The sequence below is a fragment of the Ornithodoros turicata genome, unplaced genomic scaffold (genome assembly GCF_037126465.1).
Source record: "Ornithodoros turicata isolate Travis unplaced genomic scaffold, ASM3712646v1 Chromosome28, whole genome shotgun sequence".
Lineage (NCBI taxonomy): Eukaryota > Metazoa > Arthropoda > Arachnida > Ixodida > Argasidae > Ornithodoros > Ornithodoros turicata.
Window position 1 is genome coordinate 1,605,138 of NW_026999351.1, and position 24,233 is coordinate 1,629,370.

Genomic DNA, 24,233 nt, shown 5'->3' on the forward strand with positions numbered 1-24,233 from the left:
GTAATGCCCTTGTCAAGCAGCCTCGTGCTGTTTCGTGCTGCTCGAGCTTCCCACTGATTGTATTCTTTATGTGGAAGTTGCAATAAAGCATCGTTTATCGTTATCGTTAAGTAAATCTAACGTGTTTACTACAGAACAGCTTGTTTGAAGTTAAGTCCTGATAATGATCCACCTAATCTAACGACACCGTCACCTTGGAATCACGTCCCTCATCCCAGTATAAATAACGGATCGGGGGGCCCAGGGTTTTGCTTCCAAAGTACATATACCAAAATTGGAACGATAGAAAGAAGATTAGCATGGCCCCTGCTCAAGGATGCGACGCAAAATTGTGAAGCGTTCTACGTTTTTTTCTGAACGGTCCGCCGAAGCCAATTGCCAGATGTCTTTCCCGAGCCCCCGAGAGGAAAATATGGCGTTTTTCTTGAAGTTTTATCTATTTAATTTTATCTATTTTCTTTGTTTTGAGTATATATAGGTATCCGGAGGTTTTTGAGTAATAATTAATAAGGTTAAACTTCTTACTGTGCAACTAGAATTTGTCTGTACTCCTTGTTTCCGGTTTACTTCGCAGTTTTTTTTTCTTTTTGAATCCAATGCAACTAATACATTCGGGTGTTGGTCGGGTTATTCTTTCTCTCTCTCTTCCTGTCTGGCATATTGGTGAAACCTGCAAACATGCCAAAACGAAGTAACGGAATACCACTACACGCAACTCCACAAAAAAAGTAGCGCAATGCTGGCGTCGCTACAAGCTTCAAAAGTAAGGCAATACCGCTAACAAAAGTTTCAAATCAATATACGGCTCTGGCGTACCTTAACTCGATTTCTTCAAAGATTTCTACTGTAAGATTTCTTCAAAAGGGTTCAGACGAGAGGCCAACGTGGACATCCACGCGAATACATTTTTTTTTTAAACTTTGGCTCGTTTTTCGTGAAAGACCCTGTAAAGATAAGGTTAAGAGCGACTTCAACACGTAGGAAACGCGAGGCCCTAGAAATTATCGGCTCTCTCCGTGTTGAATTCATAAAAAACCGAAGCAACATTTTCTGCCCGACCTAGCCCACCATCTCGAGTCAGGCGCGGCTGCGTCGCCTAGCAGCGGGACGTCAATCTCCCCTTCTCCGGCGGAGAAGAACGCCCAGCCGATCTAGCTCGCAAAGGAGAGCGGTTCAACCCGGTTTTGGATGGAGGTGACTCAACATGGAGGGCGAATTCGTGGAAGAACGTGATACCATCGGCCACGTGATACCATCGGCCCAATCACGCACGCCGAACGGCGGCTCCAGCGCGAGAAAGAAATGCGAAACTCTGTACCCCTAGTTAGTGACTCTAGTTTGGTAGACACACTGAAACCGGAACAGATCGGTAGGGGAGAGCGGGTTCCACGAATAGGCATTTGTTTGACCTATTGAGAGAAAGCTAGGACCGATGGTCGCGTCCCTTTCAGAGACCATCGTAATCCCCGCAAAAACCGTGGCTTTCGGGCGCGACCTTGTTCGCCACTCCCTTTGCACGTAGTTCAAGTCTACGAAGTTCGTGCCGCTTTCGAACACTATGACGACATTTGTCTACAAACAGATATATATATATATATATACGCTACAAAATTTAGGTTCGAAGGACCAGGATGTTGAATATAGATAGGGGAGAAAAGACACCAGAGACTGAAGTAGGGAGTAGGGGAAGTTATTTATTAAGCTGGCATTTAAACTAAGGGTCTGGGGAAGTCTACGTTTCGGCGGAAGCTCCGCCTTCTTCGGGACGAAGTCGGGACGGTCCCGAAGAAGGCGGAGCTTCCGCCGAAACGTAGACTTCCCCAGACCCTTAGTTTAAATGCCAGCTTAATAAATAACTTCCCCTACTCCCTACTTCAGTCTCTGGTGTCTTTTCTCCCCTATATATATATATATATATATATATATTGCCCTGTTTCCTATCATCCTTGTCAACGCATAGAGCAGGTATGATTGAGACCCGATATAGCGATGCGGTAACTTTTACAAAGGCCCATCCGCATGGCGAAGTGCTTGCACCCATACACCCTTACTGGATGATCCAGACTTACAGGAAGCTGGAATCACAGGACGCGAACGTCCACGCGGGATTTGTGAGGGCTGAACTACTGTCTCCACTTAGAACGGATAAGACCTCAACACTGGGAGGCAATCAGGTGTAATACCGTAAAAAAAAAAGAAAAAGCGAACATCACTTACTCCAGCGTCCTGATCAAATTTCTGCCATGCTTCGTTCGCGCATTTCTTTGTGATTAGTTCGAATATTCCGCGGAACTTTACATTCGCGAGGATAAGAGCCATCGCGAATTTCGCGCAAATTAGTTTCTCGCGAAAGTTACCGCCACCAGTTGGTTACGGAAAATAGTTTCCGGATCCGTTTCCGGTAACTGAAAAACTCGTCTTTTCGTTTCCGTTTCTGGACGATTTTCGGTACCGGTTTCTGTTTCCCTTACGGAGGTAATTTGGGTACCTGTTTCTGATACTCATCCGGAATTCGTACTGTCTGGTTTTGGCTTTTTCATGTCAGATATTCTAACTACACATAGTTGATGCAAAACGACAGCCACACCAAACACAAACAATAAAGACTTTAATACAAAGTTCGTCACGAGTCTTATACACCGCCAGTAGATGCCTCTCTAGGTTGCGAAAATACGTGCTTTTAATTTTCAAAAGTCTCCGCTCGTGCGCAAAAATACTACGTCATCCAAAATTTTCGCGTCCATCTTACTGTGCAGTGTGCTCAACAAGAAAAGAAAGTCACGAATGAATAAATGAATGATGACTGGAAGAATAGTGCGGATATATACAATTTTCATATTAAGGCGAAAACACTGAGGGAAACTCGTGCGAATTTGTTTCCGTTAACGTTACCACTTCCGAATTTCGAGACGTCAATGTTCCACGGGGACGGCGCCACCTGTGGAGGTCGCAGTGCAAGCCAGCAAGTACATATACAAAGGAAAAATCGCTGCACGTTGAACATATGTTTACAAATTGATCGTGCACTCCGAGCCGGTTGACGGACACCGTATTAGGATGCGAAGTACAATTTCGCGATGACGTACATGGATGATGTCGTAGTGTTTTCCAGAAATTTTCAGGAACACTTGGAACACCTGTCAATCGTCCTTGCAAGGATGAAGCAGGCGGGGCTAACCATTAACCTGAAGCTGAAGCTCTGAAGCTACAAGGCTACTCCTTCAACGTGGAGTACAGACGGGGCTCCACGAACGTGGTAGCGGACGCACTATCCCGTGTGTCTCTACCGGAGGGGGAAGAGGTAGGCACCGAGGCGCCTTCTCAACTCCTGGCAGCCTCACAAGTGGGGCACGAGCTCGTTCGTTCGATGACGTGGAAGACGCAGCATGTTTAATTTACTGTTGCGTTGCTCTATTTTGACGTTTGAAATTTTTTGTTCATTGTCATACCGCTGGATTGTGCTGCTTTCATCATGTTGTGTTTTCATTTCTCCGGCGTATCTGGTTTTGTCAGGGCAGCACTTTTGCTGTGCATCTTTTGTTTGAGTATTGTAGTTATGTCCGGTGTCCGAGCCCTTACAGCTGATGGACCGTACGCCTCCACGCGGGTACAACCTCCGGAGCGGAGCGAAGGCCCCGGTACCCCAACGGTCCCACTAGGAGGAGCGGCCGGTACATGTCGCCCCGGCGCCTACGGAGCCGAGAGGACCGGCTGACGATGAGAAGGCACCTGCCGTGCCTCCATCCCAAGGTACGTCGACTGCGGTATCTGCAGTGCCGCAGTCAGACACCACAGCACGGCAGAGCTTCTGTCACGTATGGCAGAGCTGTGCTCGTTGATGACGCGACGCCTTGATGCCGGGCCGCCTTGATGCCTTGATGGTTTCGCCGCCGCAGGCACAAGTGCCCGTCCGACTGACAATCCCTGTCCCTACGTTCTCAGGGTACACCGATAGAAAGTCAATCGCCGACTTCTTGGATGACCTTACCGCCTGTCATGCTGATATGGGGATCTCAGACGAGGTCTTGATCCTACGCATCCTGCAAGTTGCGATGATAGGAGACGCCGCCCGATGGCTTCGACTGCAGTCGAGGTTCACGTCCTTGCAGGACTTCAAGCAGCGGTTTAAAAACGAATTCCTTCCCCCGGATTACGAATATCGTATCCTGGAGGAGCTGCACAAACGTACTCAGCATCCAGATGAGACGTTGGCAGAATTCGTACGGGCCCTACAAGAGCTGTACAGCAGAGCAGAACCAACTGCAACAGAGCAGCAGCGAGTAGCACGGGCTATCCGTCAGTGCAACCCACGCTTCCGGCCCTACCTTCGAGCCCATCGCTTTGATAGTCTTGGAGCGTTGGCGCAGGAGGCTCGTACCATACAGGGCGACCTCCTAGCCAAACTCCAATATCGGCCCCCGCCGCCGCCTGAATGGGCGTTAGAACCACCCTGTACGTGGTCAGCGGGAGCAGCCTCGGTCCACCGCCTACCTGCAGTGGGACAGAATGAGCACCACCGCAATCCTTATGCGGAGCCATCCCGCCGAGCAATTGGTCCCTTCCGTCATGGGCAGAGGGTGATCCCCGCAGGAACGAGCCATGACAGACCCGTCCTGCCTAATTACCGTGGTCAACCTGGCAACACAGCTGGCGAAACTACCGACAGGCAGCGGGAACGGCAGCGTCTGCGGCGCCCGCAGCCGCCAAGGTCCGCCGGCTATTGGAATTGCGGCAGCCCCGAACATTTCCGTCGGGACTGTCCGCACCGAGGGCAGAATACCCGTAATATGCCAACGGGACACGGCTGCAGCCGACGTCCATGAACGCTCGCTTAACGACGTCGGCTATCTGCCGAAGGAGCGAACGAACGGTCGCTAGCAGCGGCCTTGATCAGGCAAAAGCTGGCTCTGCAAGCAGCAAGACAACCAAAGGAGACGCATTAGCTCCTTTTGCTCTCTCTGTTCGGAATGGCATTCAGGACAGAGAACCAAATATCGCAGTTCGCATTTTGGGCAGAAATTACATCGCCCTTATCGACACGGGAGCTACACTCTCTCTCATCGGCGACTGTGTTTACGAGCACTGCCTGCAAAGACAAGTAGTTCTGCAGACTACTGAGGTCACCCTTCGTCTTGCTTCCAATGACGTCATTCCAGCACAATCTGCAGTTGTGCACTGGCTCCGTTTCGATGGGAGACGGCGAAAGCAGCGCTTCGTCCACCTTCCTGGCCTGGCAGTGCCCGTCATCCTGGGCAGGGATTTCATCATCCGGCACAAGTTGGCGCTGGACCTGCCCAATGGAGGATACGTATACCACGGCTCGACAGGGTTCTTCCCCTTCGCCACGGCAGCGGACGATTGCACGGCACAGCAAGCTGCAGCAGTCTCCACCGAACCGTCTGCACTCCCGACTGTCTTGGGGTCATTCAATGGTCCTGAGGAGGAGAGCCGTCAGCTTCAACAAGTACTGCGGCAGTACGACGGTACCTTTACGGAAAATCCCGGTAAGACGTCTCTGTTACAGCATAGCATAGACACGGGTAACGCTAGGCCCTGGCGTTGTAATCCAAGACCTTTGACACGCGTACATAAGCATGCTTTGTTAGACGCTGCTCTAGAAGAAATGCTCCAAACCGGTGCAGTTTAGAGCTCCCAGAGCCCTTGGGCGTTTCCTGTCGTCCTGGCTGCGAAACGTGATGGTACGGCAAGGTTATGCGTCGACCATCGTCGACTTAACGCAGTAACTGTAAGGGACTCTTATCCCTTCCCGTCCATCGAATCAATCATGTATTATCTGGGCAACGCTGCGCTGTTTTCAACGCTTGATTGTAGCAGAGGGTTCTTGGAGATCCAAGTTGCCCCGGAGGATGTCCCGAAGACAGCCTGTACCTGTCACAGGGGTCTGTTCGAGTTCGTACGGATGCCTTTCGGTCTGTCTGACTCACCAGCCAGTTTCCAGCGGTTGATGCACACCGTATTAGGAGATGCGAAGTACAATTTCGCGATGGTGTACATGGATGATGTCGTAGTGCTTTCCAGAAATTTTCAGGAACACTTGGAACACCTGTCAATCGTCCTTGCAAGGATGAAGCAGGCGGGGCTAACATTAACCCGCGCAAGGTACAGCTGGCATCGCCTAGGATCAGCCTTCTCGGCTTCGTGGTGGACGGAGGCACCATCAGTCCTAGCGATGACAAGCTAAAGGCGATCATGGAGTTTCCGGCTCCCGGTAACGTAAAAGCCTTGCAGCGTTTTCTAGGTATGGTTGGTTTTTACCGGCAATTCATTGCTAATTGTGCTCAGTTAGCGCAGCCGCTTAACCAGTTGTTGCGCAAAGACACACGCTGGCACTGGGGAGAACAGCAGGAACAATCCTTCCGAGCTCTATCTCATGCAATCGCTAATGCGGCCAGGCTATATTTTCCCGACCTAAATAAACCGTTTGTTGTGCAAACAGATGCTAGCGATTATGGTGTTGGCGCAGTTCTCTTGCAGGAACATGACGCTATTCTCTGTCCAGTGGCTTTTGCAAGTCGCACGCTGAATCCGGCAGAACGGAACTATTCCGTCACGGAAAATGAGTGCCTGGCGATCTTCATCTTCGCTTCATCTTTATCTTCGCTCTCAGGAAGTTTGATCTCTACCGGGATGGCAGCACTTTCACCGTCGAGACTGACCACCAGGCACTCTCATGGCTGCAGCGGCTCCACAACCCAGCTGGACGTCTCGCCAGGTGGGCCCTGAAGCTACAAGGCTACTCCTTCAACGTGGAGTACAGGCGGGGCTCCACGAACGTGGTAGCGGACGCACTATCCCGTGCGCCTCTACCGGAGGGAGAAGAGGTAGGCACCGAGGCGCCTTCTCAACTCCTGGCAGCAGCACAAGTGGCACGGGACGGATCCTCGTCCTGGGGCACGGTCGTGAGCAGAGAGCAGCTACTAGATGCTCAGAGAGCGGACGGCCTTTGTCAGAGGGTGTCTCAATGGTTAGCTGAGCAGGTCTCGGCAGACACCGGAACGTCTGACGGACGGCACGACTCCTATCTGCTGGGCGAGGATGGCATCCTGTTCAGGTACACACCCCAGGCGGATGACGATGACGGCACATCCCCATTCAGAGTCTTAGTGCCACGGAAGCTGCGTAAGTCTTTCATACGTTACTTTCATGACTCGGCCGTTGCAGGTCATAGCAGTGGCAGGCAAACTGATGAAAATTTATGTCGTGTTGCGACATGGCCAGGAATGAGGCAGGACGTAACTAAGTATGTTCGTACTTGTCCGATATGCCAGAGAGCAAAAATCTCGTGGTGCTTTACCCCTCGGGCGCTTACAGCCGGTTCAGAGCAATAGGCCCTGGCAGATAGTTGCTTGTGATGTGATGGGACCTTTTCCTCGTAGTCCTAGAGGTAACCAGTACCTGTTTGTGGTTACTGATCATTTCACAAAGTGGGTTGAGCTGTTTCCTCTCAGGACGCTGACTTCCCAAAGAGTATGGGAACGACTACTCGACACCTTTTGCCAGTTCGGGTTTCCCGCTCAGCTGATCACTGACAACGCAACCTACTTTACAAGTAAGGTGTTCTCAGATTCTCGCGCTGTCTTAGGCATTCAGCACAAGAAGACTTCCCCGTATCACACTCAGGCTAATATTACCGAACGTGTTAATCGGAACCTGAAGATGATGTTGGTTGCTTTTACTAGTCAGCACCTCCGTGATTGGGATCTTCGCCTGACTGAGCTGGCGTTCGCTACACGGACGACGGTCAACAGATCTACAGGCTTCACCCCGGCGTTCCTGAACTTGGGACGAGAGGCTCCTTTTCCAGTAGAGAATGCCCTGGGCCTCCGGGATGGCAGTACCCAGCCTCCTTATTCAAGGTACGCTGAGGACCTCCAGAGCTGACTGGACGTCGCAGCTCGGACGGCTCGGGAGAACTTGGACGTCGCAAGGTTGGACCAGGCTCGCCAGTACAACCGTGGACGACGGAATCTCACCTACAGTGTCGGTGATCTTGTTCTTCGACGGACACACCCGCTTAGTGATGCGTCACGTGGCTTTGCAGCTTCACTCGCAGATAGGTGGGATGGCCCCTTTGAGGTAAGTGCGTGCTCCTCCGGCATCACTTACAGGCTTCGTCGTTGTGACACGGGCGAAGAAACTTGGCCAGTACATATCTCGGACCTGAAGACTTACCACCTCCGAGACCCCGAGAGTGAAGAAGCAGACGGTCAGCTTCCTCCTCTAGACCTGGACCAGGATCCTGTTCCCGGACCTTCCAGGCGCTACAGTTTGCGTCCCCGCAGGCGGCGCACGTAGCTGCCACTATCCTATTCACTAAATCCTAGTGCTCTTGAATACTTGGTCTTTCTTAGTGTGATTTCTGTTTCGCAGTCTTCAACTATAACCTTCTGGGGGAGAGCCTTTTCAGGTTCTCGCGGTCGGAAATTGCTTTCTCACCGTCGTCCCCTATTCTTTCTCGCAGCTGCCATGCCTCCCCAAAGAAAGCGTTGTCGCGGGCCTGGACGCTCTCCAGGATCTAGTTCGTCTACCGCCCGGCCTCAGGTTCCGAGCCGATCCGAGCCACCAACTCACCGGTCAGTGGCTACATGGACCGTCGTAGCGGGAGACAGACCGGTATCATGGGCCTCCCGCTCTCGCTGGACCTCTCAACCACGCCCGCTTCGCACCGACGACCCGGCGAAATTGCCTCAACCTTTCAGAGGCCTGTTACTGACAGACCGACAACTCAATGACCCCCCGATTCCGCTGACTGCGGAGGAAAAGAGACTTCTATGTCCTCTGTGTCAAGTCCCTGAGCTGCACCGTCGAACGCATCGACAAGGACCACTTCACCGAGCTAAGCAGCAGTCCAACAGCGGGGACGTAGCCTCAGCGCTAGAGACATTGAGGAGGCACAGGCCCGACCTCTTAAGGCCTTCCTCCTCACGAAACCCTGGAGACGACGTGGTCCTGGAGTTCGATGACGACGACCTCTAGAGAAAACATTGTAATAGTTTGGCTTGCTACATTACTGCATTCTAGATGTTTTCGGTTGTGAAACTGTGTACGACGTTTTGCGGTGGGGGAAGTGTGGGGCGAAGTAGAGCAAGAAGTTGGGACGTTGGGGGACGACGAGAAAGTGAGAGACTTGGGGGTAAAAAGGAGAACGACGAGGGGTTTGGGTGGTCATTGAGGACGTGGAAGCGGAGAAGAAAAGACACTGTAAGATGTAAGTCATTAAAACAGCGGTTGTTAAGTATATCCTGTATTTGCATTTGTGCCTCGCCTTCCACTGGGATCGAATGAACGGGCTTTGCCCCCGAGAGTGGGAATAGGCTCCCACAACTGGTAGCGAAAACAAGCGAAAATAATAAATCAGACCCATCGGCAAGGCTACCATCATGAGGCGCGAGCGATCCTGTGTGTTGACAGTAGAGGTACGATCGTAAACACAAAAACTTTAGAACGTGGGCATGGGCTGTGTGCGTACTAATAGGTTATTCATAATTTCAATGTAGAAAAAAACTATGTTGCCCTACTCGTGCACATATACGAAATCATCTATCACCCGAGTACGTTTCCGTATCCTGCTCCTTTGCGCATGTGTCACAGTGGGCGTGTTTACCCGTGCATCTGTGTATCCGTGCGTTGTAATGCGGAGTTCGTATACTTTTGGGGTTAAACAGGTAGCGACGTTGACATCTCGGAGCTGTAGGCCAAGATTAGCATGTGTGAACTGACGAATACAATGCATCCCCTGCTGCTGGCCCCGCGAAAAAAAAATGGCATGGGACGAGCGGCCATGATAGCGTGAGTGTTAGCAGGAATCAGCTGTGCACCAACGATGTCATGTTTTGTTACAATGGCCAATCATTGAATAAATGCAAACGTCTAATCACTGCGTCTAATCACTTCCTCGTTTCTGTGTGATATCACGGTGCCCTTCTGTTTGGAGTTGTCAAGATATGTGATAACTATATGTATTTCGTATTGATATGTTTCATTAAACCTGATACGATTTATTTTTTCTGTGTTCTCGTCTGGTACTGTTGCACGGGTGAGGAAAAGGGAATACAACGCAAACGAAGTGCGCTAACGAAAACTTGCCATAGCCAATTATGCACTACCTATTATTCATACTGCTGACGACACCTCTGACGCCATTTATTTACAATCGTAGTAGTCCGCGCAACGGATGGATGGCGCTGACCGTCTCTATCATGGCGTCATTCTGAAGACACAGGGGCCTATGGGAGTTGCGCTACCTGTTTAGATATACCTTGGCACATCTACAACACTGCATGTCCCAAGGATCTGGCCTAACCACAGAAATTACGTAGAAGAATATACTGCTGGCTGGATTTTTAAAGATGTGATTTTATGTATGACCTATAATGCGCAATAAACGATATATATGTGTTTGTATCAAAATGACAATTGCTTTCCGTCCCTATTTGTGGCATATAGCAGCTCTGTGCATCATGCAGAGTCCATATCACCTACGGCTCACGGACTCCGCACGGCAAGCGGAGCTTAGGCTCCTACGGATACGGACTCCTACGGATCATCTGTGGTCTGCGGACTCCGTACAGTGTATGATCTTCGTTTCATAGTTCCGTACACGCTCTGTACGGTCAAACATCGTATGTTTTTTTTTTAATAGGTACCTTAGCGGCTTACTACTATGCATTTCACACTTCCACATTACACCAATTAGGGTGCAAATCATTTTGCGACCAACACCCTTTTTTAGAGTGTAAACCTCCTGGGAGTGTTGACATAATAAAATTGGAACCCGAGAAAGGAACAGAGGAGGGAGGTGTTGACGTACACCTTTAAGGGAGTGAGTTATGACACCAGGCGATTACACCCTAAGGGTTCTCAGAATTTTAAGAGTGTAAACTGGGGACAAGCAGGTATTCACATGGTCCTGGTGTACCGAATAATTATCATAACAGCTAGAGTAGAAGGGTGATGAGGTGAGGATTACATATGCATCTAAGTTCTTTAAAGCGGGTGCCAAGGTCAACAGCTACGAAACCATAGTTCCAGCTCCCCCATCCCATGTATGGGTGTTGGCACACACTTCCTGTGCTTCCATTCCAAAGGCAAGGCGCCGGAAAAAGGGGGAGATGCGTAATGCACGAATATATAATACGCAATTTCAGCTCATGCGTTGTTCTGAAGTACAGCTAACATCAATCGCGGGAACAGCAGGGAATTGACCCATCTCAGGGAAAACAGGTGCAGGGATACGGGCAGAGATGTAGCCAGGCGTCATCCCAAGTAGTAGTGAAGTAGTACTGTCATGTATCGTTTCCATGAAATACAGCAGAGCGAGGTACTCACATATTGTGAAGTCGAGGGCGAAGCCTTCCTGCATTTTCTCGACAGGTATTCAATATTGGAGAGACATTCTATATCTCTCTTCTATCTGGTGATATTCTGTACGTATTAGTAGTATCAGATGACGCACAAGTCCTATATTCTGGGCATGAACCTGTGAACGTGGGGAATCACTCGATCTGCTCATTAATATTTTCCTATTCTAGCACCTGTGTTATAAAAAAAGTCAGACATGATGTGAAAATTCCGTCCTGCGTTGAACTGCGCAAATTCCCCAACCACTCTGCCTTTTACCTAATGCAAAGGCACACCTCAGTGACAAGCACAACCGAAAAAGGGGGAGCAAAGGCAACCGATTTGTATGCTCAGTGACACACCAACATGCAGACAGACGCGACACTGCTTCAAGGTACTCTAAGCCTGTGCGTTTGTACGATCGACGTTTTCTCTCCTTTGCATTGTCCCACGTCCATCCCCAAACGCGAGTGTGGCAGAGCTGCTACCTGCAGTCAAATAATTATGGTGTTTCTTTACAATGTGTGCGCTTTTGTGCGGGTGGCGAACCCCACACACCTCATTATCACGTATCTTCAGCGGCAAAGCAATCTGAAAGCACATAAAAACATAAAACGTATACCCTAAGATACACACACACACACATCCCCATACAGCACAACTGCGTGTGTACCCATTGTGCAAAGAAGAGCAGAAAACGTATGCAATACAACGAAACCGGCTATCCATTTACCTGAATCAGCAGTTTGTCCTTTACGGTATCGAAAGCTGGAGTCTCGTAATACGTGTATGTGTATGTTTTAACTTTTTTTATTTTACTTGGTAATTATCTAAGCAGGTGCACAATCATTGTTTGTGCATGGCACATTAGCAGAGCAAATATTTACCTATGCGTTTTACTGCATGCGAGCAGCCGTTTCACGCATTATCACGTTTTGAGGACGCTGCTGCCGGCTCCACGGGTCCACTCTCCTCCCGTTCTCGCACGCAACAGACTCCGCCCGAATGAGTGCGAGAAGGAAGTGGGGAGTCATTATCGGAGAAAAGGCGAAAGGAGGTAAAGAGCGCATTTGACGCCTCACGACTCCTTTTTTTTAGAGTGTCGGAGCGGTGGAAATCGTACCAACGAGGTAGGACGTTGAGCAGTCCATTTTGTCTCCTAAGGCAACATCTCATTTAGGAGAAATCGAGTCATACGGAATTAGACGGTCGTTCGAAGATGGCCCAAGGGTAGCAGAGTTGGGCTCCCACTTGATAAAGTTACGCGAAGGCAGTACGGAAAGAAGTAGAAAGGCAAGTGTGAACTCATGGGTCAAGGGCTTGTTTACCCGACTCTGAGCGAATATGCTCACCCCGTTGTCTGCGTCACCAAGAAGGACGGCAGTGTGCGACGCTGCGTAGGTTAAAGGGGATTAAATACCGATACAGTGTATTACGCGAACCCCGTCCGCGTGGCGCCTTATGCTTTTCGGTCTCAAGAACGCCGAAGCCACGTTTCAGCGAACTGTATATGTCAAACTTGCAAGATTCCTCGACTATGCGTCCACCTGTCTTGACGATATAGCGGTATATTCATCAGACTGCGATGAACATGTAGGGCATTTGAGAGCCGTACGAACCACACCAAAATATTTGAGGCAAACAGTGAAGGTATCAAGTTGTCAGGTTGCCAGTGGCTCGATCCGATATCTGGAACACATCATAGGCTCGAGTTCCCACGCGAGACACTCTGCAAAAATCCGGCCAATCGCATGCCTAAGGAGACATGCAATGAAGAAAGAGCTCAGGGATGTGTTAGGACAATGTGGGTACTATGGGGAGTACGTGAAAGTCTCTGCAAGAATCGCCAAAGCATTAACTGGGCATTAAGCTAACCGGGAAAAAGGTAGCCAACGCGGTTCCTTGGAATAATGAGGCCGATGACTCGTTCCAGACTTTCAGGCTAGTCTCCCAGAGGCCGTTACGCTAGCGACGCTTGACCTCGAGAAGCCGTATTGGATCTTTGCGAACGCCTCAACATACACGCATGTCTAGCCCAGATCAACGACCACGGCAAGGAAGTGTCAACCTCATTCGCGACCAGAGGTTCTCGGAGACGGAGGCACGACGGGCTGCGATAGATCAAGGGACGCTTGCTGTCATCTGGGGTCTCAAGAAATTTCGTCACTGGGTATTAGGGGCAAAGATTGCTGTGGTATCCGACCACGACGCGCTTGCCTACCTCACCAGCACAACACTCCAGGGATCTAAACCTTGCCCGTTGGTCGCTCGCCTTCCGTTACAATGCAAGCACCATTCATAGGAAAGGAAGTGTACATGAAAATGCAGACGCTTTGTCAGGTCTTCCGTTCGCATGAGTTCAGGGCGAACTAGAAACTATGATGGCTAGGGTGTATGGACCTCGGCAGTCACTAGCGCTCACCCCCTCATGTTGTTCTTTTTCTTTTTTTCACGGCACCATTATTATTTTAGTTTTAAAACTGAATCGTCGTCGTCACTGCGTGCCGTTAAGCGTAGGGAGAGGCGAACAGATTCACTCTCAAAGCTTACGCACACCGGCAAATTTGGACAATTGCCAGTGATTATGTAGCAGTGATCACACTGTAGTCTTCACTGTATCCATCTTCTCAATAACATTGCTTCTTTTGGCCTTTGTTCAATAAGCATTTTCTTACTACATCACAACTTCGTTTTTAGGGCGAGAGCAGTAGTATTTTTTAAATGTGCTGTGGAGAAGGTTTAGCTTGTCTCATCCTACAATTGGTAACACGAAAACTATGATGGGCAACTACCGTCAACTATGACGGTATAAAGTTGGATTTCGTGCAACATGAGTGTTCCAAAATTTAGCGTGGTGTGTAACGTATGTGTGATCGGGGTGTTTTGGTGGATTACGCCCTTCTTACAGAGAAAAAACACCGGTGGCGCTTTCCATAACGGTAACTCTGACGGTATCGACGAGTTTGTATACGGTGTGGCGCAGAGGGCCACTTCAAGAAAAGACTGTGCGATCCCGGTGTGCGCCCGTTGTGGTGATTTTGGGCATGAGAGGTGCGATGCTTCATGGAAGCGCTGTGGTAAGGATCATGCTCTATTCGAATGTTTGGCTATGACATGGGCCTCCCGTGTTTCTGGTGGCGATATGCTATGAACTGCTTCCGTTGGAGCGCCTCCCGTGCATGTGCTGGCGGATGAGAGTGCGGATGAGGGTGCTGAGGTCGTATGTTCAGCGGGAATTGCTCACCGTACCATTAATGTGGCGGTAGAGCCTTTCGCTGTTAGTGATGGCAGCCATAATGTTAGTGGAGATGCAGTTAGTGGTGAACGGTGCCGATCCCTGCTGTTAGCGCCGTTACCGGTCCTGCTAGTCCAGTTAGTGTTAAAGCAGTAGTCGTCAGTGGCGGTGCTCTTGATGCAAGAGATGTTTCTCCAGTTGAGAACGCGAGTGCTGTAGTTGGAGGCCTTGTGGCAGGGTGTAACTCCCAGATTACGAAAGCTTTCGGGGACGAGGACGACGTTGTTGCGTCCTCAGACTCCGAGCGCTTCGTGATTGATGAGAACCCTAAGATAGTGCACGTGAGTGATACTGATTTTATTGGTTCTGTCGCTAAACGTGTGCGTGAGTCCTCTATGATGACTCTCAAATGGGCGATGAGTCCTAGTGTTAAATTCGCTGCATTTCCTTTCTTTTCAATGTCTCTGTTCAGTCTTGCAACCTTACACATCTGAGGGTTTAGCAGGGAGGCGAAGCAGGTGGAGGTTGTCGATTGGGTAAAGTTGGCAGCTGTGGACATCCTCCTTCTTCAAGAGACTGGTTGCCTTTCCTGGCGCGCGATCAAGTCCCTCGAAGATTCACATGACTCAGAGCTTTCTTCAGACTCGGCTCGCCAAGTGCTTGCCGTACATGGCGTCTATCTAAGAAGCACTCTTGAATGGTTTTCAAAGTATGAGTTTTTCAAAATACTTCCAATCTCGTGACACCACCTCATTGGTCATGACAGCCTATGCATGTAATCGTATTGTGAACGTCTAATTCAGATATTTTCGTTCCTTTTTTTAATCCTCGGTTTGCAGTGTGCACAGGTATGTGTATGTTGTCGACACAGGATTAGCGGGGAGGGGGGGCGAGTTTTTGTATCGAGCACCCCCCTACCTTGGAGGTCTGGCTACGCCACTGCTCGCCACACAGGGCAGGTACGGGTATTTTAATATTCGTGTCATTCCGGGGTACCGTCCGATGGAGCTACACAGACACCAAAGGTAGGGAAGTGGCGGTTGAATTAGAGTACGGCAATAGTGATTCTCGCGTTGTTGACGTTTAGGCTCCTAGCCGTCCCAGTGAGCGCTCAGATTCCTTCCGCGCAATTGACCCTTTTTTCTATGGCAACCGAAATTTGCTCTTGGCGGGCAACTCCAACTGCGCGATAGACCGACAGCATGGCAGACAAGCAAATAGAAACCTTGATCGCTTAGTAAATTCTATTGGCTTCATTGATACTTGGTGGCACGTTAACAGGAATGCCTGAATGAGTTCACCTGGGTTAATTCCGGGGGCCGCCACAGCCGCTTGGACAGATTTTACGTCTCGCAATGATTGTCGGGTTTTATCTCCCTGTGTGACGCGACCTGCTGGGGATCCCGCGGATTATGTGTCTGTTCTGTTAACTTTATCTAGTCTGCTAAATTTTCGCTCTGGCTCCAGTTTGTGACGCCTGATCATGTCTTTGCTCAATGACCCCGTAATTAAAAACGGCGTAAAATATTGACTTGCGGACGTTTGTTCCACGCCCGATTTTGGGCCTTGTCACTGTGAAGTCGGATGCGGCACACCGTTTTCGGCGTTGGGGTAGACAGCGCGCGCGTGAACACCGGCAGTGTAGAGATGCACTCAGGCAGGTGTTAGCTGTGCTTCGTCACCCTGACTCACGCAGTCCTGAATCAGCGTCCGACATCGAGGATGTGAGGAGGCGCCTAGTCTCTCTCCGAATGCAGTCCTGGCGAAAATTTGTTCCGCAAAGCAATGGGGTGCGCTGGTGCCGGGAGGCATAGTGCTCCGGTGTGTTACTCAAGTGCTCTGTGGCAGAAAATACGGACATAGGAATCACTGAGTTTTGCTTCCATTCTCTCTGATCCAGATGATCCAGATGACATTTAGGAAGCAATGCGTGAACATTGCGCGGCTCTCGATGAGGAGTCACCTCACTAGGAGCCTGTTGCCAGCCGAGAGTGCCCACTGCTGGCGAAACAAATGGAAAATGTTGATTCAGGGGCGCTCACATAAAATGAAGCTGTTGCTGGTGGCTGGTTGGTGATTACTTTACTGACGAGGGATTATAAGAACCTAGCTAAAACTCTTCTCTTGCGCGTTTCACCTCTGTTGAAAAAGGTGTTGTATCCTTGCCAAGCATGTTCAGCCCCGGCAAGTCCTCAGACCTTCATAGAATCGGTCTTGGCGATGCCATCCACTGGATAACAGTGACCATGCCCCCTCTGTGCTTGCATCCTTCGATCAATCCAAGACATTTGATCGTGTGCGACACGCATACCTGCTCCCTCGGCTGTGGTCATGCAGGTTCGCCATAGCTTGGTGAGGTATGTGAAAACATGGTATAAGGGCTCTAGAATCGTTGTCTCTGTCGTCTCTGTCACTTGTGGTGTCCTCTAGATGTCATCCCTCTCCCGCCATGTACGCCATCGCCATCAATCCTCTACTGGAGAGACTTGCTCGATTCCCGTTGCATTCGCACTGCCCAATGGATGCCCTCCACCTCTTTTTGCATACGCGGACGACATCTCTGTGATCCTTTCTGGCGAGTGTTCCCTAAGCCCAGTCTTAAAGGCATTTGACGATTACAGAGCTGGTTCTGGGGCAAGACTGAATAAATAAAAAAGCGCATCACTGTTTTGTGTCCTCCAGCCTTCCTCCGGGGCTCCTTTCAGTGTCCCAGTGAGACGAGACGTCAAAATTCTTGGTGTGACTTTTGATTGCACTGGTATATCTAGTGTAAACTGGCCGCGTCTGTTTAATCGTTGCAGAGCTGTCCTGTGGCAGCTTAAGTTTGATGATTTTACAATCACTTATCGGGTTCACGTGATGTTGACCTGGAACTAGTTTCGCTTGTGGTTCCATGAAGTCGTTACGACGGCGCCACCACTAATCTGTACTGTCCTCATTCAAGCGTAGAGGTACATCTCTAGAAAATTAATTAGCGTTCCTTAGTCATAACTGTAACTCTGCAGGAAGTAATCCTCTACCCTACAAAGAAACTAGTAGTTCTCATCGGTTTCTTGTTCTGCTGTTGACGTCATACTAACGTTCTGCACCTGTCCAAAGACTCTAAAAATGTCACAAAGCCTGCAACACGTAAAAGATCTAGTGCTTCCATCTGTGGACTTGGCATACCTCCTTTCAGCTGTTTCTGTCATGTCAACTTGAGTGCCTGGATCACACATACACGAAGCAGTCTGGCGGCACTTCAACACTGGAAGGCCCCTAAAGTCAAATTTGTTGATGTTGACAATGTCCAGTACGGGAAAGGTAGGATAACATAAAATTAAATCGTACCGCTATATTCTAATTTATACATATGTGACACCCCTACATACCTATGAGGTTGTATTGAACTCGTCACCTCGGCGAAACAAAATCACTGGTTACTGAACGGCAGTTTGCTTCGGACGTCTTCGCAATTCGCCTTCTGCGTCATCTTCGTAGTCATCGGTAGCAAAATGAGCTCAGCACACACGACACGACTACTGTATCTAATAGCAGAGTGCTTCGAACCACACTCGTTTTCGCGCACTGTCCTGCGAAATCTTGCGGTAGGAAACGCCCGTCGTCGAAGATGAACGAAGATGAACGAAGATGATTTTTGCATCCCCGAACACCAAGACTACGACAGGCATATGTAGGTCTCTCGAATACATAACACAGCCGGCACAGCCATGGCATTCACTTCCATTTTGTGCTTCGCGCGACCAGCATGACCACCTACAACGTAGACAATAAACCACAATAAACGCGATAACACAGACGGCCTTGCAGATGGCGCAGCGGATCGTACCTCGTAGAGCGAAGTAGCTGAATTCTTTATTAATGCTTTATTAATGTAGAAACTATGGAAGCGAGTGTCATCTTTAAGATGGCGTTTAGCTGTAAGATAATGTGCGTCAACTTTGTTATCTACAAAATTAACCCTCACGTGGCAAGTTTTGACCAACCCCTGGGAGCCCTGGACCCGGAACCCAAGTTGCTCTTTTTCGCCGCTGGTTGGCAGCACCGTCCATGTTCCGTCAATCTTCAAAATATTTATACGTAACAAAATATGCCTAATTGAGAATTAATGCTTTCCGTGTGTTATCAAACAATGATGTTGAGTACGATAGCGGGCAAAAATATGGGTGTTATTTTTCACTTTGCAGTCGCTTTAAAGAGCGAAACTGTTCGCCTCTCCGCAAGCTTAACGACACGCAGTGACGACGACGATTCAACGTTTCTAAACTAAAATAATAATGGCGCCGTCAAAAAAGAAGAAAAGACAACATTAGGGGGTGAGCGTCAGTGACTGCCGCTGTCCATACACCCTAATAATCAGAGTTTCTACTTCACCCTGACCTCATGCCAACGGAAGGCGTGACAAAGCATCTGCGTTTCCACGTGCACTTATTTTCCTGTGAATGGCATTTTCATCGTACCATTGGAGGGCAAGCGCCCAACGTGCAAGGTGTATATCCCTGGGGTGTTGTGCATGTGAGGTAGACAAGCGCGTTATGGTCGGATGCCGCGGCAATCTTTGCCACTCATACCCAGTGATGAAACTTCTTCAGAGCCAAAATGACTGCAAGCGCCCTACGATGTATTGTAGCCCATCTTGCCTCCGTATCCGATAACCTCTGGCTCGCGAATGGGATTAACACTTCCTTGCAGTGGTCGTTGAACTGGACTAGACATGCGCCCTTCACAACCTGTACGTGCGGACTCTGGTGTTGGGCACATGATGTTCGTCCTGGGGATTTTCTTTGAAATTTTGAAATGCTCAAATTGAGATGCTTCATAAAAGCGAAATTTGTCAGGGTGTTATCAGTCATCACAGACGGTACGGTGAATGCCGACGACTAGACGGCGAGTAGCTGTGATTTGCGGGTTGCTTCTCAGATTGGCCCGCTTTATTTACATCTGGATGTTGCGAGACTACAAAAGCTCCGTTGGAAGTACAGCCTATCCAGAAGCAGTAGCAGTACTGCAACTGTAGTGTAAAAAAAAAAGCATGTTGCCGAGAACAGCATCGCAAAGGATATTGCCCCTACGACCGTTTTAGAGCCATATTGCCAAAGGCGGGATGGGAGAAGCGCAATACTTCCCCACATCACGTTTCCCATATAATATAGCCCTCGCCCTAGAAACGAATAAGAAAATTTTATAAAGAATAAACGGATAATAACGACAATGAACCAGATATAAACGACTGTTTTATCGACGATCTTATCTTCGAAAAAAATCTTCCGGGGGACAGCACCACGAACGATTTTGGACGAAAAAAAACTTCTCAGGAACAGTACCGCAAATGTGTGTTTATTTTTATCAAGTAGAACAGTGCGGTCCGGTACATTTGTAATGATTTCAGTCCTGAGTCCAGCATCACGAGTATGAAAGCCCAGCTCTGATGTCCTTCGCTTGAAGCACGTCGCACCGTTGCTGCATTATCACTTTTTCATTGTGTCTTTCAGAACAATTCCATTAATTCAATCAAGCTTACCAGGGCTACATTTATCTCCCAGAGGGTTGGCCACATGTACAAGGTGTGCTTGGTCCAATGGCACCATAACCTTCATTCTTTCATTCCTCGCATATATCAAACTTTGGAATGTTCTTCTCTCGAACATAATACTGCTTCACGATCCAGAGAAGTTCAAAGCCGCCCTCACAAGCCAATTCCTAGGCTAGTATGTGCGTAATGATTCGGTCTCGAAGTCCTGTTTTCCTCCCTCCTTTTGCTGTTATGCATTCGGGTTGCAGTATGTACATGTGTAATGTTGTCAGATATGTGCGCGCGTTCTTTAATCATTTTTTGTTGTTATTTAATTGTTTTAAGGGTGATACACGTTTATGAATTATGTGCTTATTTCTCGTGTAACAGCAAGTCGCAATGAAAGATGAAAGTCACTGCAAAGCTTAGCCAGCTGTATGACTCGAACCCACATCTTCTGGATTTGCAAGTCGCAGTTACGTTACGCCTATGTCGTGCCCCCCGTTGTGTAATGACCCGTGCGGTCCCTCAACGTATAACCAAAATTAACAAATAAATAAAGTAAGGAACCTGTCTATGAAGCATACGGAGGTGAAGGATATCGTGTGTGTGTGTGTGTATTGTCATCCAGCAGGAAAGATCCTATGGAGGTAGACACTAACTTCACGTTACAGTCCATCCAGCAAAGTCTATTGGCATCAAATGGAAGGCCGGCCACAGGGGCTGGTTTCCCGCGGCATCTCAAACAGACTGGAAGAACATTCTGCATACAAACTCTCCTCCAGCGACTAGGGCTGTTTAGAGATTGCTATACGTGTCAGTTTTGTCCTGAAACAGTCAATGTCTCTCTAAAGGCGCAAGAAGGAGAACAACACGAAGAAGTGTACACCTCATAGATTGACATGGGACATTGAAGCAAATGATATGTGTGTGGATATTGTGTGCAAAGGATATGTGTGTGGGTATTGTGTGTAAAGGATCTGTATATGTATTGTCACCAAGCAAGATAACTACCTATGGAGGCAGCCCCTTTACACAAACTCTGTCTTACATACCAGATAACAACGCGCCACAGGGAGATTGCTTTCTGTACGTGTCATACCCTGCGAACAATCATGAAACTCGTCGCTACGGGGGGGGGGGGGCAGTAAAGTCCTAGTGAGCTTACTAGAAAGAAAATCAAAGCGCCGAGTCGCGGTAAGCCAGCGGCGACAGCACTCCGCAGTCCCAAATACTGACTGCTCACGGATGATATGTGAACTCAGCCCGGCTCTCACTGCCTGGAAAATAGCCGTGCTCCCAACATCTGGGCCACCAAAGGCCACCCTGCACCGGGGAATCCAAATTTGGAAGCAAGGATCTTAGGAAAATCTTGTATTGTCAACTGTAGGATGGGACACGCGTACCCGGACAGAACACCGCAAGCGCTGCGAAGCGAAGTAAGGATCTAAGAAAAGACCTTCCCGGAACAGCACCGCAAGCGGTACTGCCCTGACGACCGTTTTATGGGCCGCACAATCAAAGACGCGGCCCACCCGGAGGCGAACCGCGTTATCAAGGGGCCCTTCTCCGGTATATGAGGGACCAGCTCCCGTTTTCCTCCCTCCACGGCTTACGCGGATTTGAAGGGAGACCAGAGCAGTGTGTATTGACATCGAGGCGGAAGACCAGAGCAGACCAGGGCAGTGAGGATATGTATTGTCATCAAGCAGGAGAGATACCTATGAAGGTAGTCCCCTGGTAGCAGTAAGGATATGTATTGTCATCAAGCAGGAGAGCTACCTATGGAGGTAGTCCCCTGGTAGCAGTCGCATTGCCAATTGTAGAATGGGACAACCGAAAGCTTGCCCACATCTCGCCTCAAAAATAGTACTGCCCTCTCCCTAAAAACGTAGAGCACGATCAACAAGTGCTAGATCAAGAACAAGAAGCAAAGATCTTCCCGGAACAGCACCAAGGATAGAGAGAGTGTATTGGCATCAAATGGAAGGCCGGCCACAGGGGCAGCTTCCTGTAGGATCTCAAACAGACTCTGACAACATTCTGAATACCAACTCTCGCCCAGCGACTAAGGCTTTTTAGAGATTGCTATACGTGTGCGTTTCGCCATGCAACAGTCCATGACGCTGGAAAGCGGCAAGTGGGAGAACAACACGAGGCACCTCATAGGTTAACATGGAACTTGCCATTGTCCACCCAAGGATATGAAATAGGTACTGGAACGTCGCCGCAAGCAACCAGTTTGACTCTGGCCACAGCTGCATGTCCTGTGTGCCAGATATCCAAGTTTGCCGGTGTGGCGGAAGCGTTAAGAATAAAGATGTTCGCCCCTCCCGGCACCGTAAAAGCACGCAATGAAGACGACGTTCCCTTTGGAAAACTGAAATAAATGTTGGTGGTGACGACGTAACATTGTAATCGCACAAAACCGCAGAATACGGCGTACCATTTTCTTTTAATTCATTTTTAGCGTAGCGAAGCAACTGCGGCTATGAGCGGGGTACAGACGTGGACAGATGGAGAGAGGACGGCAGGAAGGAGTGGTGGACATGGGTCTAGTATGCGTCCGGCCGACTTGAGATGAAACTCCGCTCAAATTTATCTGCAAGGTATTGGTAAAAACCAGGGAAAACCCCAAACAGCGCAGCCTGTGGCAGAATTCGAACCCACTACTTCCGACGCCTCAGCTCTTCGTTCCCCACCAACGAGCGGACGACTTAGCCCGCTCGGTATGGAGTATTGGGACGACACTACTTAATAAAGCGTGCGCCCACTTGGACGCATCTTCCCAGTAAAATTGGAAAGATGACATGGCATGAAAAAGACAGTGACGCTTAAATAACGGTTATTGAAATTTCCAATGTCTCTAAAACGGTGACACACTCTTCTAAAAGAGTCCAGTGCGGCGCCATCACCACGCGAACCGACTGAATGGAGATGCAAAGAGTATTTCAGAATTTCAGTGAAATGACGGCAATTAACATGTAATGCGTAGAGAAACACTCCACATTCAACACCTCCTGCATAGAGAATACGTACTTAAGCTAACCTAGTAAAGACTACGAAGTAAAACGTATTACGTATTTTATTTCGTACAATAGATCAGCTTATTTGCACGTCTATAAATCAACACACTCACAATATAAGTCCCGTCAGTGGACATTACGACTTCTACAATGGAGTAAAGCTCCGTTGCAAATTGATGTCGACACTCGGAAGGCATTTACAGCAGCCATAGACCAGACAGCATTAAACCTTACCCCAGTAGGATATTACCAGAACATATTAAATAAACATTCGGATATACCAAACTACATATCACACACGCACACCACACACAGTCCCACAGTTCGCATAAATTTGTCAGTGATAGGCAACCACATTCTGTAGGTACAGAAAACGACGCAAAGCTGTTTACTTCGGATACTAAACTGTTATGCAGCACACTTCTACCACATGTGCTCGTTGAGAAAACAAGGACGCACATATCTTAAGTGAGGCAAAATGAAGAAAGAAAACTCACCTGTGAAACTTGAAGGGCGGAGAGCAAAGAAACACTGCCTCTCGCACACTGCGGCATTCGCTGCTACGCTCAACATACTTGTTCACCGCATTGGCCAGTACTGCCTCGATGCTCCAGAGATTGCAGTACAAAATATGCATGACGCTGACGTTCCCAAGACCTTCCCCTGTGACAAAATGAATGTGCATCCTACCGAACTGCCACCACGCCGCGCCGCGCCACTTGGCAGCCTCGACGCCTCGACTATTTGAAACTGCGGTTGGAGAATGTCAATGGCGATGAGGCAGACGTAGTTGCACTCGGCTCGCACTTGTTGGGAAATTGATTTCTTGTTATGTCCCTCAACCTCCGTGACCGATCATTATAATTGCGTGGAAAAGGTAAAATATTTTTTTATTTGTTTACTGAATATGTGCGATTCATGATGAGTCGTTTACAAATATGGGTAAAAAAGTGTAATGCTATGATTGTATAAAATAAATAAATAATATTAGTAATGGCAGCATGAGAGATATAAATACCACGTCTTATAGCTCTTACTCTACACGCGAACGGCACAATACAACGTAAAAATAAAATACAGTGCGAAACAATTGGGTGCG

The 24,233-nt window shown here is 48.8% G+C and overlaps 1 non-coding gene across 1 annotated transcript; it reads left to right on the forward strand.

The window, feature by feature from the left end:
- Positions 1 to 245: 245 nt before the first annotated feature.
- On the forward strand, positions 246 to 351 carry LOC135373657 (U6 spliceosomal RNA). Its single transcript, XR_010416534.1, has one exon. It is a non-coding gene; the product is annotated as a U6 spliceosomal RNA (small nuclear RNA).
- Positions 352 to 24,233: the final 23,882 nt, after the last annotated feature.